This window comes from Abramis brama (genome assembly GCF_963993115.1).
Source record: "Abramis brama genome assembly, chromosome: 19".
NCBI classification, from domain to species: Eukaryota; Metazoa; Chordata; class Actinopteri; order Cypriniformes; family Leuciscidae; genus Abramis; species Abramis brama.
The window spans coordinates 1,471,771-1,486,770 of NC_139981.1; the positions used below are offsets into that span (position 1 = coordinate 1,471,771).

Below are 15,000 nucleotides of genomic sequence, written 5' to 3' on the forward strand. Positions count from 1 at the left end.
GATTTGCTAAATGCATTCATGTAAATGCACACTTATGCTGACTCCAACACGTTGTAAATGCAGCATTAAACACACAACGTTGATGCCTACCTTTGTGTTGGGAACGTGTGTATTATTCCTGCAAATGTTTGATTTCAATCACAGCCACCGCGACAGCGTCTCAGAGCTTCACAAGGAATCGTACAAGAGAAAACGGAAATCTTTTAACAGGAAAAAGCTCCACTTAGGCGGCAAACCTGCCAAATGAATTTGCATTTTTTATTAGGTTCTGCATTATTTTTCAGCAGCTCATGTAATTGGTTTTCCCTGCGCTGAAACGGTTTGAGGGTGAATATAAAACTCAGCTCTGTGTTGAAAATAGCATTTTTCATTTGAATTGCAAACCGTCTATTCTGCATTGCCTCGCTCAGGAGGGACAAAACGTATTAAAATGTGCAGGAGTGTGTGTGGCTCGGGAGTGTGAGACCTGTTAGCAAGCTTCACAAGAGCGTTTTCATCTCAATGCCGGTTTAATTCCTGCCATTGTGACGCCCCCAGGTGGCGGACGGGTTCAAGCCGAAACATTACACGTAATATTATAAAGAAACATCTCGCATGCCACGCACAAACATTCACGCACCTGCCGAGACAATATATGTGCATATATATATATACACACATCACATTTATAAAACACTTTGCACTGACGTTCATGTTTTTTTAAGAGGCAAATTGAATTGGGAGAAAGAAAAAGCGACGTGTCAGAACGATACAAAGAGTGTGTCATCTCACAAAACCAGTTATCAGGCTCACGTGGGCTTAAACATGTTTAAAAAAAGAAACGCACAATATCTGCGAGTAATAAGGCTGTTTCTCAGCCGGATCTGCTCTCGATGAGTCAGCGAGCGCTGATGGAGGATCAGGTGTGAGCCAGAAGATGTGTGAACGTTAGCGATGGAGAAGAGAGATCTTAAGCTATTTTAGGGATGAGTGAGTAAAAGAGACAATCATGGACATAATATGAAGCATTAAAAGTCAAACATTAAAGGTTTCTTGAACTGGTTTTGTTATCTATAAGCTTTAAATGCATCAAAACAGGCCTATATTACTTTCTTAACTCATATTTCTGCTCTTATTGTTAATTATTTATCCAATCTGGTACGAAACACCCACAATCAAATGCTATCAGCGATGATCATCTCAAAATGGTAAAATATATCAGCCTTTGTGATGGTTTAATCACTACTTTAAAATCAGGGTAAAAAAAATATATATATTTTTTACCACATCTACCAATGGCAGGAGAATTGAGACACACACAAAACAAAACATTACTGACCATGAAACTGTATTTTGCTTATTTATTATTATTATTTAAAATAAACAAATAATACTGGCCATAAATGTTTATTACTAACCATGAAACGGGAATGAATGAATGAATGAATGAATGAATGAATGAATAAATGAATGAATGAATGAATGAATGAATGAATATTTATACTGGCCATTAAACAGAATTTTGCATATTTGTTATTATTATTGCTGTTGTTGTGGTTTATTTTAAATAAATAAATAAATAATACTGGCCATAAATATTCATTACAGACCATGAAACCATATTTATTATTATTATTAATATTATTATTTAAAATAAACAAATACATAATACTGCCCATAAATATTTATTTCTGACCATGAACTGTACTTTTATTTTTTACTTATGCATTTATTTATTTATTTAAAATAAATAATACTGGCCATACTTATTTATTACTGACCATGAAACTTTATTTTACATATTTATTTTTTATTTTTATTTTTTTATTTAAATACATTAATAAATACTGGCCACATATTTATTACTGACCATGAAACTGTACTGTGCTATAATAATTATTATATTATATTATTATGTATAATAAATAATAATAATTATTATTATTTATATAATTAATTATGGATTTTAATGAATTAAAGATAAATATATTTTTGTCCATGTGTCAAATTATTTTTAAAATGAGTTCTTTTTCATTCAAATTCAGGCTTTTCACTTGCATGTGTTAACTTTCGACCCTGCTTGTAATGTTTCTGACCGTAAATCTCTCATGCTGATAAAGTGTGTGTCTGTGTTTGTCAGGATTATCATCAGACCTGAACACGAGGACAGTTCTCTTAATAAACCTCCCTCTGCGACTCCAGCAATACGCCTGTGTGTTCACACATCTCCTGTGTGTCATGACAGTCATCAACCCTGCAGGACACACACACACACACACTCTCAGGATGTGGCATGACATAATCTGGAAACTTCAGTGTTAAAACCCAGTAACTCCACCGCGAGAGACGAGAGTGTGTGTCAGAATCTGTGCATGTGCAACTATTACAACTAATGTGATATACACTGTCAAAACCCATGAGCTCCCTATCTAGACAGCATTTCAAGACATCATAGGTGCACTCCTGATACAAAGACTGTTTAGAAAGCATATGTTTGGCACTATTGCATGGCCAGCAAGTAAAAATATGTTTTAAGAACATTTTGTATCAATTAAATGAATAGTTCACTTAAGGCGAGACACGGCAGGCAAAAACATCGGGTTTTTTTCACTGGTCAATTTTGAGATTTTTGGATAATTGTCTTCAATAACATGTCTTCTTTCAGACTTTTGGTGAAAAAAAGTCAGAAATACACATTTAAGTCTTTATTTTACTACACTTTGTCTGTTTCCGACTTTCCAGTCTTGTTATATTATGAAGACATTTCCAGAGGGATTTGTAAATATTTTATTCCTAGCCTGATTTATATAACATTTTATTCCAAAAAACATGGCGAAAATCAATTTTTTAAGACTATTGACAGTATATTCTGGTTTACAGGATAACAAAAATAGATATCCATAAATTCATTTTTTTGCCATCTAATATGTGAACATAATGAAAAAAGAAACCTGACTTCATCCAATGTTCAGATTTTTATTCTAGAAATGTATGCATGTAACATTTTTTGTATTACAAGTTTTTTGAAATGTTGTTTAAATATGCAAATGAGGCATTATCTAATTAAATATGCAGATAATGCCTCATTTGCATATTTAAACATAACATTTCAAAAAACATGTAATACAAAAAATGTTGCAATTATTAATGTAATCAATCAACTGGTGAAGTATGGTGTTTTTTTTTTACCCTATTCACCTGTGGTGAATCTACTAAACCTTAAATACTAAAATATTGATATAAAGGCTATGATGGCTTCTGTGAAGGTGTGAGACAGCGAGGTTTGGGAACAGAACTATTCCATCAGTTCAGCATGGTTTCCGACACACTGCACATGAGGCTAATCCTGAGCGACGGCACGTTTTCCCACGGGAAAGTAAAGTGAAAACACACAAACAAAACACCTCGAGATCCTCCTCCACTCGACTCGTACAGCCGTGCAATCAAACACAGACGAATCAATTCAGCATTTCCACATCCTCCACATATTACTGCTCATTTAACTGACTAACAGCAGGAAAACCTTGATCAAAAGGACGAGAGCCAAACGATTATCTGAGGAAAGACAAACGCCAGCAACTGCAAACATCATTTCATCCCAAACAGAAAAGGCCTGTGCTCTTTGCTTTAAGATTTAAAGCTCTCTCTCTTTCAGACGGCCTGTTCACTGGTCAATATCTCACAGTCATGTTCCCTGTCTTTAATTACCTGAAGTGCACTAGGAAGTGACACTCTCTCCCCTCAGTGCACACACATCACTATCGCTCATCAATCTGCTGAACAGCCAAACAAACTTTGTTGCATTATTTTCCTGTTATCTCTGTAAAGCTGCTTTGAAACACTCTGTGTTGTAAAAAGCGCTTTATAAATAAAGCTGACTTGACTCATAGTTACTGTTAGTGATTTGAACAAACCCTCAACATGAATGTTTCCTTCGAAAAACATTTTATAGAGGTTAACGAGTTTGTTTGCCCATAAAATCTTTAAGATATTAGGTTAAACTTATTTGGCTTGCTGTCCACTGAAGAGGGGCTCGATGAAGCAGCTTCAACTCGAGCTCTGATATACCCCCCCAGTGGCTAAATGTATAGGATATGATAATTGAAGGGCAAGGTACCTGAGATGAAGGTGGAGTTTGGGGAGGTGGAGGGATACTGGAACAGCTGATGCTGGAGAGAGGCAAGCAGCTGCTTATATACTCAGGCTGTTGATTGAAAGATTAGATGGGCTCACTCCTCCCTAACTTGCGTTTAGGAACTTCATAAAAACAGTTCACTCACACATATGCTCGCTCACTCGCTCACTCACTGACTCACTGACTTGCTCGCTCGCTCACTCACTGACTCAACTCACTCACTCACTCAATGACTCACTCACTTACTCACTGACTCAACTCACTCACTCAATGACTCACTCACTCAATGACTCACTCACTTACTCACTGACTCAACTCACTCACTCACTGACTCACTCAGTGACTCACTCACTCACTCACTCACTCACTCAACTCACTCACTCAATGACTCACTCACTCACTCACTCACTCACTCACTCACTCAACGACTCACTCAATGACTCACTCACTTACTCACTGACTCAACTCACTCACTCAATGACTCACTCACTCAATGACTCACTCACTTACTCACTGACTCAACTCACTCACTCACTGACTCACTCACTCACTCACTTACTCACTGACTCAACTCACTCACTCAATGACTCACTCACTCACTCAACTCACTCACTCAATGACTCACTCACTCATTCACTGACTCACTCACTGACTCACTCACACATATGCTCGCTCACTCGCTCACTCACTGACTCACTGACTCGCTCACTCACTCGCTCACTGACTCGCTCACTCACTCACTCGCTCGCTCACTCACTCGCTCACTCACTCACTCACTCACTCACTCACTCACTCACTCACTCACTCACTCACTCACTCACTCAGTGTGTCTGAGGGTGTGTGTGTGTGTGAGAGAGTGTCTGAGTGTGTGTGTGTGTGCGTGTGTGTGTGTGTGTGTGTGTGTGTGTGTGTGTGTGTGTGTGTGTGTGTGTGTGTGTGTGTGTGTGTCTGAGTGTGTCTGAGAGGTTTTTAGGCAAGCGCTGCTCACATTATCTTCAGGAAATGCACATTTAGCATCTTGCCGCCTTGGAGACACAAATGCTTTCTCATCAACTCTTTAAACGCTTCAACGTCACTCCGCCACTCGACTCTTCCTCCTTTCTCAGCTTCAGCCGGAGACGCACACATACATAATGAATGAATGACTTAATTGAATGAAAACTAGAGCTTCTTTAGAGGGTGTAAATGTTTGATGAGGCCCATCAGATTGTTAATGAGGGTGATAATACACACACTTAATGACAAAAGACAAGTTTCCGGCAGATATCGAGACGTGTTTACATTCACCGTCAGAAAGTCATTTAAAAGTGTAACATTTCAACTGGCAAATGAAGTCATATAAACGTGTAAAGTATTTGCTCAGAGGACGCAATTACACTTAACTGAACACACAGTATTAGGGGAGGTTGAATGTGTTTTCGGTGTGTGTTGTTTCGAGTCCCCGTGAGACGTGATTGTTTGATATTGTGCACATCTGCAGCTGGGATCACACAGATACAGGCATTAATGTGTTATAATCCAGTTTCTGCCGCCTGTGTTTGTTCAGGCTTCATTCCCCTCTTTCAAACCCACCTCTATTCTAGCAGGAGGTGTGTGTGTGTGTGTGTGTGCGTGTGTGTGTGTGTGTGTGTGTGTGTGTGTGTGTGTGTGTGTAAATATGTACTCAGTAAATGCTACAGATAAGGGTGGGCAGAGACTGAGCCGTCTGTGTGTGGAGACTGACTGCCAACTGATGGGACGTTTCCATCACTAAAGCTGGAGGAGAAACTCTGAATTCATCAGGGCTGTAAACAAAGCTTTAGCTTCGAGGAAAAGAGACTGGATGTATTCAATATTTCAGTTGTGAGGGAGAGCAAACACCAAAATCAGTTTGTTACACCTGCAAGTGGGGACAGAATCTACAGGATAGACATATTTCATGCAAAAAAACAAACAAACAAACAAACAAACAAAAAACCTGGATTATTGCATACAATATATATTGTATATATTTAGAAATAATATAAAAATCTTATTTGCATTATAAAATGTAATAGAAAATATATAGAATGATAATAATAAATACATATAGATTTTTGTATGTTTTTTAAGGAAGGATTATAAAATTAATATATAATATAATATAAGAATAAACAACAACAACAATAATGATGATTAATATATCATTATATAATATACATTTTTATACATACATATACATATATATATATATATATATATATATATATATATATATATATATATATATATATATATATATACACACATACACACACATATATATATATATATATATATATATATATACACACACAATAAAACAACAATACAAATAATAATAACAGTAATATAATTATACTGTATGTTTTATAAAAATATGAAATTATTATTTATATTATAAAAATATAATATAAAATATATCCAATAGTAATAATTACAAATACATTATATATATTATATATATAGAATATAATATAATACGAGTGTGTGTGTGAGTGTGTGTGAGAGAGTGTGTGTGTGTGCGAGAGAGTGTGTGAGCGTGTGTGTATGTGTGTGAGAGGGAGAATGTATGCGTTTTAGTCTGTGTGCGTGCGTGCGTGTGCGTGTGTGCGAGAGAGAGAGAGAGAGAGAGAGCGAGAGAGAGAGAGAGAGAGAGAGAGAGAGAGTGTGTGGAGGCAAGACAGAATTTGTAAGTTTTAGTGACACCAAAATCTGAGTGATCCCGAGCGCTGTTTACGGGACACCTCTCGTCCCGAGAGAGCGAAGCATCAGAGCGGTAACTAACCTTCACGAGAATCACTGTAATATTACGCCTGAGAGTGAAGCAGATCTCAGCCAGAAGCCTTATCTATAATGAAGATCAGGAATACTGCACTTCTGCTTCCTGGTGGAGGTGATACTGAGGTTATGAAGAACGAGAGAGAGAGGGAGTGAGAGAGAGAGAGAGAGAGAGAGAGAGAGAGAGAGAGGGAGGGAGGGAGAGAGAGAGAGAGAGAGAGAGAGGGAGAGAGGGAGAGAGACAGTGAGAGGGAGAGAGGGGGGGGGGAGAGGGGGGGAGAGGGGAGGGGGGGAGAGAAGGGTTTTGTGGGTTGTTGTCAGGGCGTTGCTATGGTGTGCTGTAGAACTGCAAAACTAATCATTAAAAGACATGATTCAAAAACCCACGCAATCTTATCCCTGAATGTCAGCGATTCAGAGAGAGCCGTTGATCAGAGAGAGCCGTTGTCATGAAACAGCTTCACAAACAGTGTTTACGACCACACAGACATTGAAAATCATGCTTTTCCCCATTATTGTTGAATCACGGAAGCTACACCAGTTACTTTTACCAAGAGATTTCTATTATTTTATACATGTATCAGACAGAGAGAAACGGGCATAGCAGAATAAGGCTATAGGTGAGGAGGTCTTCATTCCAGATTTCTCTACTCCCCATTTCTCTATTCCCTCACCCCATCATGCCAGCTGTAAATGGTTTCTCTATGTTTCACCTTCCTCTCACCATCATGCCTCTATGTTTCTCTGCCGTAGTACAGTAAGATTGAGCTTATATACACCACTGAGGGACTTTCAACTTCCTTGTAAGGTAGAAAAACATGTTGCTTATGTTTAAAAATGGAGCGTATACCTCATGCTTACACATGGTACAATCCACTCTCCATATTAAGAAACTATTTCTCAGTGTATACATTAGTGGTTCATTTGCATCAGTTGAAAAACATTCCTTTCCTTGTAAAGAACATGCCAATTGTAAACATTTAATGTATAATCATCATTGGAACATCTCTGCTCAGTGAACGTGAGATATATATATAACTAAATATATAACTCTCCCAGCTCTCTGCTCAGCGCACATGTACAACATACTCTGACTCATAAAATACATTATGAAATTATTATGAAAATGAATAAAGAAAAATAGTACTAAAAAAATAACATTAAACATTAACATTTATAGTCCGATATAAACACTGATGTCTACGGTAGCAATCAAAATAGAGTAAATCAAATTTTGAAAATTGACGTGTCAAATAAAGATTGTATTTTTATCAATTACATCGTTGCACCAGTAGGTGGCGACAATTGACTGTTAATTTTTTTATTTTTTTTGTCATTGAATCATTCATTCAAGAGATTTGTTCAAAAATTCTGATTCATCCAATGATAAAATAAGTGAAGTCGTTATTATTAATTATTATTAATTATTATTATTAATAATTATTATTTATGAGTGAGTGAGTCATTGAATCAATCACTCAACTGTTTATATAGTTTTGATTAATTGTCTATACAGAATTGGTTGCCAAGGCATTGCTGTGCTGATCTGGGTGATTGCCAAGGGGTTGCTATGGTCTTCTGGGTGGTTGCTAGGGTGTTGCTATGTGGTTGCCAAGTGTTCTGAGTAGTTTCTTGGTGATTTCCACGTGAAAAGCATCCCTTTCTCTCCAGCACCCGCAAGTCTCTGTAATTTTTTGTTCTCGTTATGGCTCGGGTCGCTCTTGCATTGTAAATCTGTGGGATTTTTTTTCTACCTGATTTATTCTACGTCAGATCACTTACATAGCACAATAATCCACATCTCCTCAATGAGCCTCATGATTTGAGGTATCCTGCATGTCTGTAGGGATTGGTTACACACTGATGTTTAAAACTTACAGTAAGGGTTTTAAATATCCCTTCAGTAAGAGTAACATTCAGTGAGATGCATGCCTTAGCAAAGCATCGCTAATAAAAAACGGAATAAGGCCAGATGGAGAATACGAGAGTGGAGGGAAAGCAGAAATACTAAAAGAAGCTGACAAAACGAGAGAGAGAGAGAGAGAGAGAGAGAGAGAGAGAGAGAGAGAGAGAGAGAGAGAGAGAGACTGCTGTTGCACATTTGCATAAATGCCTGGAAAGCATCGGCGACGTCCCTTGACGAAAAGAGAATTGAGAGCGTCAGGCCGTTGATCCTCAAAGAGATGAAGCTCTCTCAGCAAAACACACACACACACACACACACACAGACACACTCCAGATTGACTCGCAATCACAGACCCTGCTGACGCCGATACGTGTCCAGCGCTTCACATTCAAATTCATAATGACAGAATTCAAATAAGATTCAAATCGACAACGAAGTTTCTATTCAAAATCAAATTGGAAATTCACTAAATGAACGACTGAGATCATGAGCTTATGGGTGAATGTCACGAAAACATCGGATGGATGGATGGAAAGATGGATGGATGGAAAGATGATGGATGGATGATGGAAAGATGGATGGAAAGATGATGGATGGATGATGGAAAGATGGATGGATGGAAAGATGATGGATGGATGATGGAAAGATGGATGGAAAGATGATGGATGGATGATGGAAAGATGGATGGATGGATGGATGGATGATGGATGGATGGATGGATGGATGGATGGATGGATAGAATATTTTATTCTTATTATTTTAATTAAATAAAATAAACATTTCAATTGATGAAATATATAAATAAAACACACACACACACACACACACACACACACACACACACACACACACACATATATTGAATATACTTTATTCTTCCATATTTACATCACATTAAGTAAAATGGGTTGTGAACCACAATTGACATTGACTTAATTGATCGTGTTTTCACGTTATATGCACGACAAACGACCAAAGATGCAAAACATCGTAATGGTCCTGAACAAAGAAAACGTCATTATCTTTGTACAAAACATAATTTCATATTTCCGTGTGATTCTGGGGGTGAAACACGAGTCAGGCACGTTCTGGAGCGATGATCCTCTCGTGAGACTCAGATCATTATCACGTTTTACCAGGCGAGCAAAATAAAGCTCATTCATTAACCCCCGAAACGCTAAAAGCAGAACTAATTACGCTCCACCATCATCAAAACGACATCATGACACCAGAGCGAGACGGACCGTGAACCGCCGAACGGACCAATGGCTTTTCAACTTTAAAAAGGCAAAAAGAAAAGAGGTCTTATCATCATAACAAGGGCTTATCAGACAACAAACTTCTCTTCCCGTGACTTTCATCTTCTGCACTTGTTCCACTGATCTTATGAATAAATCATAAAGGCCGTACCCCCTTCGGCTCGGAGCAACGTGCGCTGTAAAACACAGAGAAGTGTTTATGGGAGATAAGAGCCAGAGAGGTTGCCTTCCCAATAACGCTTTTTATCACTCCTTGTCCTCCCCGAGCATCGACTTTTACGACGCAAACCCACGGCAGCAGAATGGATAATTAGAGGAGTTAGTGGAGTCGACATGAAAGAGGAGCCCAAACAACACACACCCCTTCGGTTCTGCTCTCTGCGACACGGTGTCATTCGGGGAGACCTTAGCGCTTAACACCCGCCGCTAAACACTGCAGTCGTGTTAAATATAAATGAGTGCTTGATTTCATCCTATCTGATGAGGTTTTCGTCAGGACCAGAAACTTAAAACCGACAATTGATCTGGGAGAACGCATTGATCAGTTCCTGTCAGACTCAGGCGATCGATGGGCCGAATGATCTCGGGATAGTTTCTTCCTTGACCGCTGGACCTCAAACAAAAGAACCGACATGAACCGACACACTAAAACACACTCTTTTTTTGTGTTCGCAAGCACACAGACACGATTCACACAACGTGAGCTCAGATTTAAAGGAACACTCTGGGAACGATTGCTCGTGTTGTGACTGTTGAAATAAAATCAAAACGATAAATTGTGAATGTAATTAAGCGGGGATTAAATAAAATATAAATATTAGATGAAAAACTTAAACAAAAAATCAATTAAATAAAAAAAAAGTAAAATTACGGTAACACTTTATTTTACAGTGTCCTTGTTACCATAGTAATAACAGTAAATTATGCATAATTACATGCAACTAATTGCATGCATGTAGCTGCTTAATATTACTCAATACTTAAATATATAATTACACTGTAATACTGACACCTTAAAATAAAGTGTAACCAAAATTACAATTAAAAAATAACTGAAATAAGAGTTGAAATACTAAAATGACGAACTAAAAAAAAAACTGATATATTTTCTGATATACTGTCTCTTATTATATAAAACTTGAAATTAATAATAAAATATTATAAAATATTTTATTAATATCTTTATACGAGCATTAATATTTTTTAAATAATTAAAAAACATACATATATATACATTTATATTATAATTCATTAAGATACATTATATCATTAAGATAAGATATAGAATATATTTTGTTGATTTAATATTTGTAATATACAGTGAGGAAAATAAGTATTTGAACACCCTGCTATTTTGCAAGTTCTCCCACTTGGAAATCATGGAGGGGTCTGAAATTGTCATCGTAGGTGCATGTCCACTGTGAGAGACATAATCTAAAAAAAAAAAAAATCCAGAAATCACAATGTATGATTTTTTAACTATTTATTTGTATGATACAGCTGCAAATAAGTATTTGAACACCTGAGAAAATCAATGTTAATATTTGGTACAGTAGCCTTTGTTTGCAATTACAGAGGTCAAACGTTTCCTGTAGTTTTTCACCAGGTTTGCACACACTGCAGGAGGGATTTTGGCCCACTCCTCCACACAGATCTTCTCTAGATCAGTCAGGTTTCTGGGCAGTCGCTGAGAAACACGGAGTTTGAGCTCCCTCCAAAGATTCTCTATTGGGTTTAGGTCTGGAGACTGGCTAGGCCACGCCAGAACCTTGATATGCTTCTTACAGAGCCACTCCTTGGTTATCCTGGCTGTGAGCTTCGGGTCATTGTCATGTTGGAAGACCCAGCCTCGACCCATCTTCAATGCTCTGACCACATGACTTTCTCCCATGACTCCTCTGGATCATCCAAATGGTCATTGGCAAACTTAAGACGGGCCTTGACATGTGCTGGTTTAAGCAGGGGAACCTTCCGTGCCATGCATGATTTCAAACCATGACGTCTTAGTGTATTACCAACAGTAACCTTGGAAACGGTGGTCCCAGCTCTTTTCAGGTCATTGACCAGCTCCTCCCGTGTAGTTCTGGGCTGATTTCTCACCTTTCTTAGGATCATTGAGACCCCACGAGGTGAGATCTTGCATGGAGCCCCAGTCCGAGGGAGATTGACAGTCATGTTTAGCTTCTTCCATTTTCTAATGATTGCTCCAACAGTGGACCTTTTTTCACCAAGCTGCTTGGCAATTTCCCCGTAGCCCTTTCCAGCCTTGTGGAGGTGTACAATTTTGTCTCTAGTGTCTTTGGACAGCTCTTTGGTCTTGGCCATGTTAGTAGTTGGATTCTTACTGATTGTATGGGGTGGACAGGTGTCTTTATGCAGCTAACGACCTCAAACAGGTGCATCTAATTTAGGATAATAAATGGAGTGGAGGTGGACATTTTAAAGGCAGACAAACAGGTCTTTGAGGGTCAGAATTCTAGCTGATAGACAGGTGTTCAAATACTTATTTGCAGCTGTATCATACAAATAAACAGTTAAAAAATCATATATTGTGATTTCTGGATTTTTTTTTTTAGATTATGTCTCTCACAGTGGACATGCACCTACGATGACAATTTCAGACCCCTCCATGATTTCCTAGTGGGAGAACTTGCAAAATAGCAGGGTGTTCAAATACTTATTTTCCTCACTGTATATATATATATATATATATATATATATATATATATATATATATATATAACATCAATTTCTTGGGGGGAAAATGGTTCATTATCTTTGGCATTACATACATTTTGTATTTCCAAAAACTAAAATTTAAATGAAAGCTAATTAAAAATATTAATGAATACTCTAATGGCGCTTTTCCACTACACAGTACCATCTCGCCTCGGCTCGGCTCGGCTCGGCTCGACTCGACTCGGCTCTGTTTGGTTTTCCACTGTGTAAAAGTTGTACCTGTACCTGCTTCCAGGTACTTTTTTTCGTACCACCTCCGGCAAGGTTCTAAGCGAGCTGAGGCGAGCTGAGGCGATACTAAAATGTGACGTGAAAACACGACAGATTGCTGATTGGTCAGAGAGAATCGTCACTATTCACTGCGTCATCATTGCACGCGTCAGATGCAGTATCCTGAATAAAAAACCGCAAAAACAAAAACAAAAACATCCAAAAACAGCATACACTCGATTTCCTCCATTGTCCTGTGTGTGTGGGTAGCGGGTGTGTCTCGCGCGTCTCGCGTAAAAGATTAAGTCACGGCAGTTTCCTGCGGCATCGCTATGACGACCCGGTACTATTGTGGAGGTACTATCTGCAATGGAAAACGGAGCGAGCCGAGCCGAGCTGAGTCGAGGCGAGTCGAGTCGAGTCGAGCCGGTACTGGTAATGGAAAAGCGCCATAATAGTGCATAAATAAAATACTTAAAACAACACAAGTCTGTACTTTCAAAACTTCCATTGTAAGTGCATTACTGTAAACATGATCTTTGTTTGTTTTTACAGAAAAAAAGAAAAAAAAGTCTTTAAAAGTCTGATATTAATCCCAAATCATGAAAAGCAACAGTCAGGACATTGCATGAGTTTCAACAATCACTGATGAGTCCACGAACTACAGACGCAGACTGAGAACGGAGTGGAGAAGTGCTCATTAATTCCTCAGTTTTCAGCGATGGAGGAAGTTGCGGCCTGTGATTGAATAGACTGACCTCCAAAACCCAAACAGCGTAATCATCCCGACTCAGCTGTCGCAAATTAGCAGCGCTGGTTTCTGGGTCTTCGCTGATTGCTGCAGAGAGGACCCGTTTGAAGCCAGACATCTGCTGCAAATACACCAAAATGACACTTTCTATCAAACTGCCAATAGCTGTATTATAGACAAACAACCTCTTGTTATCGTGAAGCACTTCAGATGTGGAGTGACTCATTGTGTTGTTGTGTAGAAGCCCTCGGGTTCGAGATGATGCACTACAGACGTCCCTTAAACATGATGACATTTAGCTTTGCTCATCGCTCCTTCCTCAAAAACGGCTTCAGACACACTCATTTGTTTTTCTATTCTCAGTGATGACCTTTAAAAGTAGTGTGCGCCTCTAATTCAGAGGTGAAGTATTAGTGTCATATCATAACCTAATACAGAACATGCATTGCTACTTAAACAGCACCAGAAATTACCAATGAAGTACTATATTCACACACTGAAGATGGCCTAAAAGAGACGAAACGATAAAGGATTAGTTCACTTCAGAATTAATTTACTCTCCCACACGTCATCCGAGTTGTTCATTCTTCAGTCGAAAAAGAAATGAAGGTTTTTGAGGAAAACGTTCCAGGATTTTTCTCCATATAGTGACTTCAATGGGGTCCAAATGTGAGTTTCAGTTCAGCTTCAAAGTCTCGACACGATCCAGCCGAGGAATAAGAGTCTTATCTAGACAAACCAGCGGACATTTTATAACAATAATACACATTTATATACTTTTTAACCACAAATGCTCGTCTTGCACGTCCATGACTTTACGGATTGCGCAATCACGTTGAAAGGTCACGCGTATCATATGCGGTAAATGGAGAGTAGGGGGAAAAACTTCATCTCATTTTCTCCTCCAACTTCAAAATCATCCAACATCATTGTTTTACCTTTTATTTATTAATTTTGTTTTGTAAATGGCGTTTGACTTAGCTTTGTAAACTCTAGGTCGGAACTTCTTGCTAGTGCAAGATGAGCATTTGTGGTTAAAAAGTAGGAGTGTCGAAATGAATCGTTTCTACGATGCATCTCGATGCAGACGAGGACGATTCGGTATCGGTTCACTAATCGACCATAACCGATTATAATGTACTGCTTTTACGAACAACCTGGTAAGCACGACCTGGGGTGCGTTTCACAAAAGCATCGTTAGTCAACTATGGTCGCAAGTTCCGTTGTTATCAGCAGTTTAACG

The 15,000-nt window shown here is 38.4% G+C and overlaps 1 protein-coding gene across 3 annotated transcripts in view; it reads right to left on the minus strand.

Annotated features, from left to right (window-relative positions):
- The window catches only part of hs3st1l1 (heparan sulfate (glucosamine) 3-O-sulfotransferase 1-like1), a 47,229-nt gene that overhangs the window by 11,622 nt on the left and 20,607 nt on the right, over positions 1 to 15,000 (minus strand). The window contains exon 2 of one of the 3 annotated variants that reach the window (XM_084092374.1): positions 6,900 to 7,013. The exons of the other annotated variants lie outside the window; for them this stretch is intronic. The gene's annotated coding sequence lies outside the window, so the exon portion shown is untranslated. The remainder of the gene's footprint in view (positions 1 to 6,899; positions 7,014 to 15,000) is intronic. 3 annotated transcript variants of the gene reach the window in all.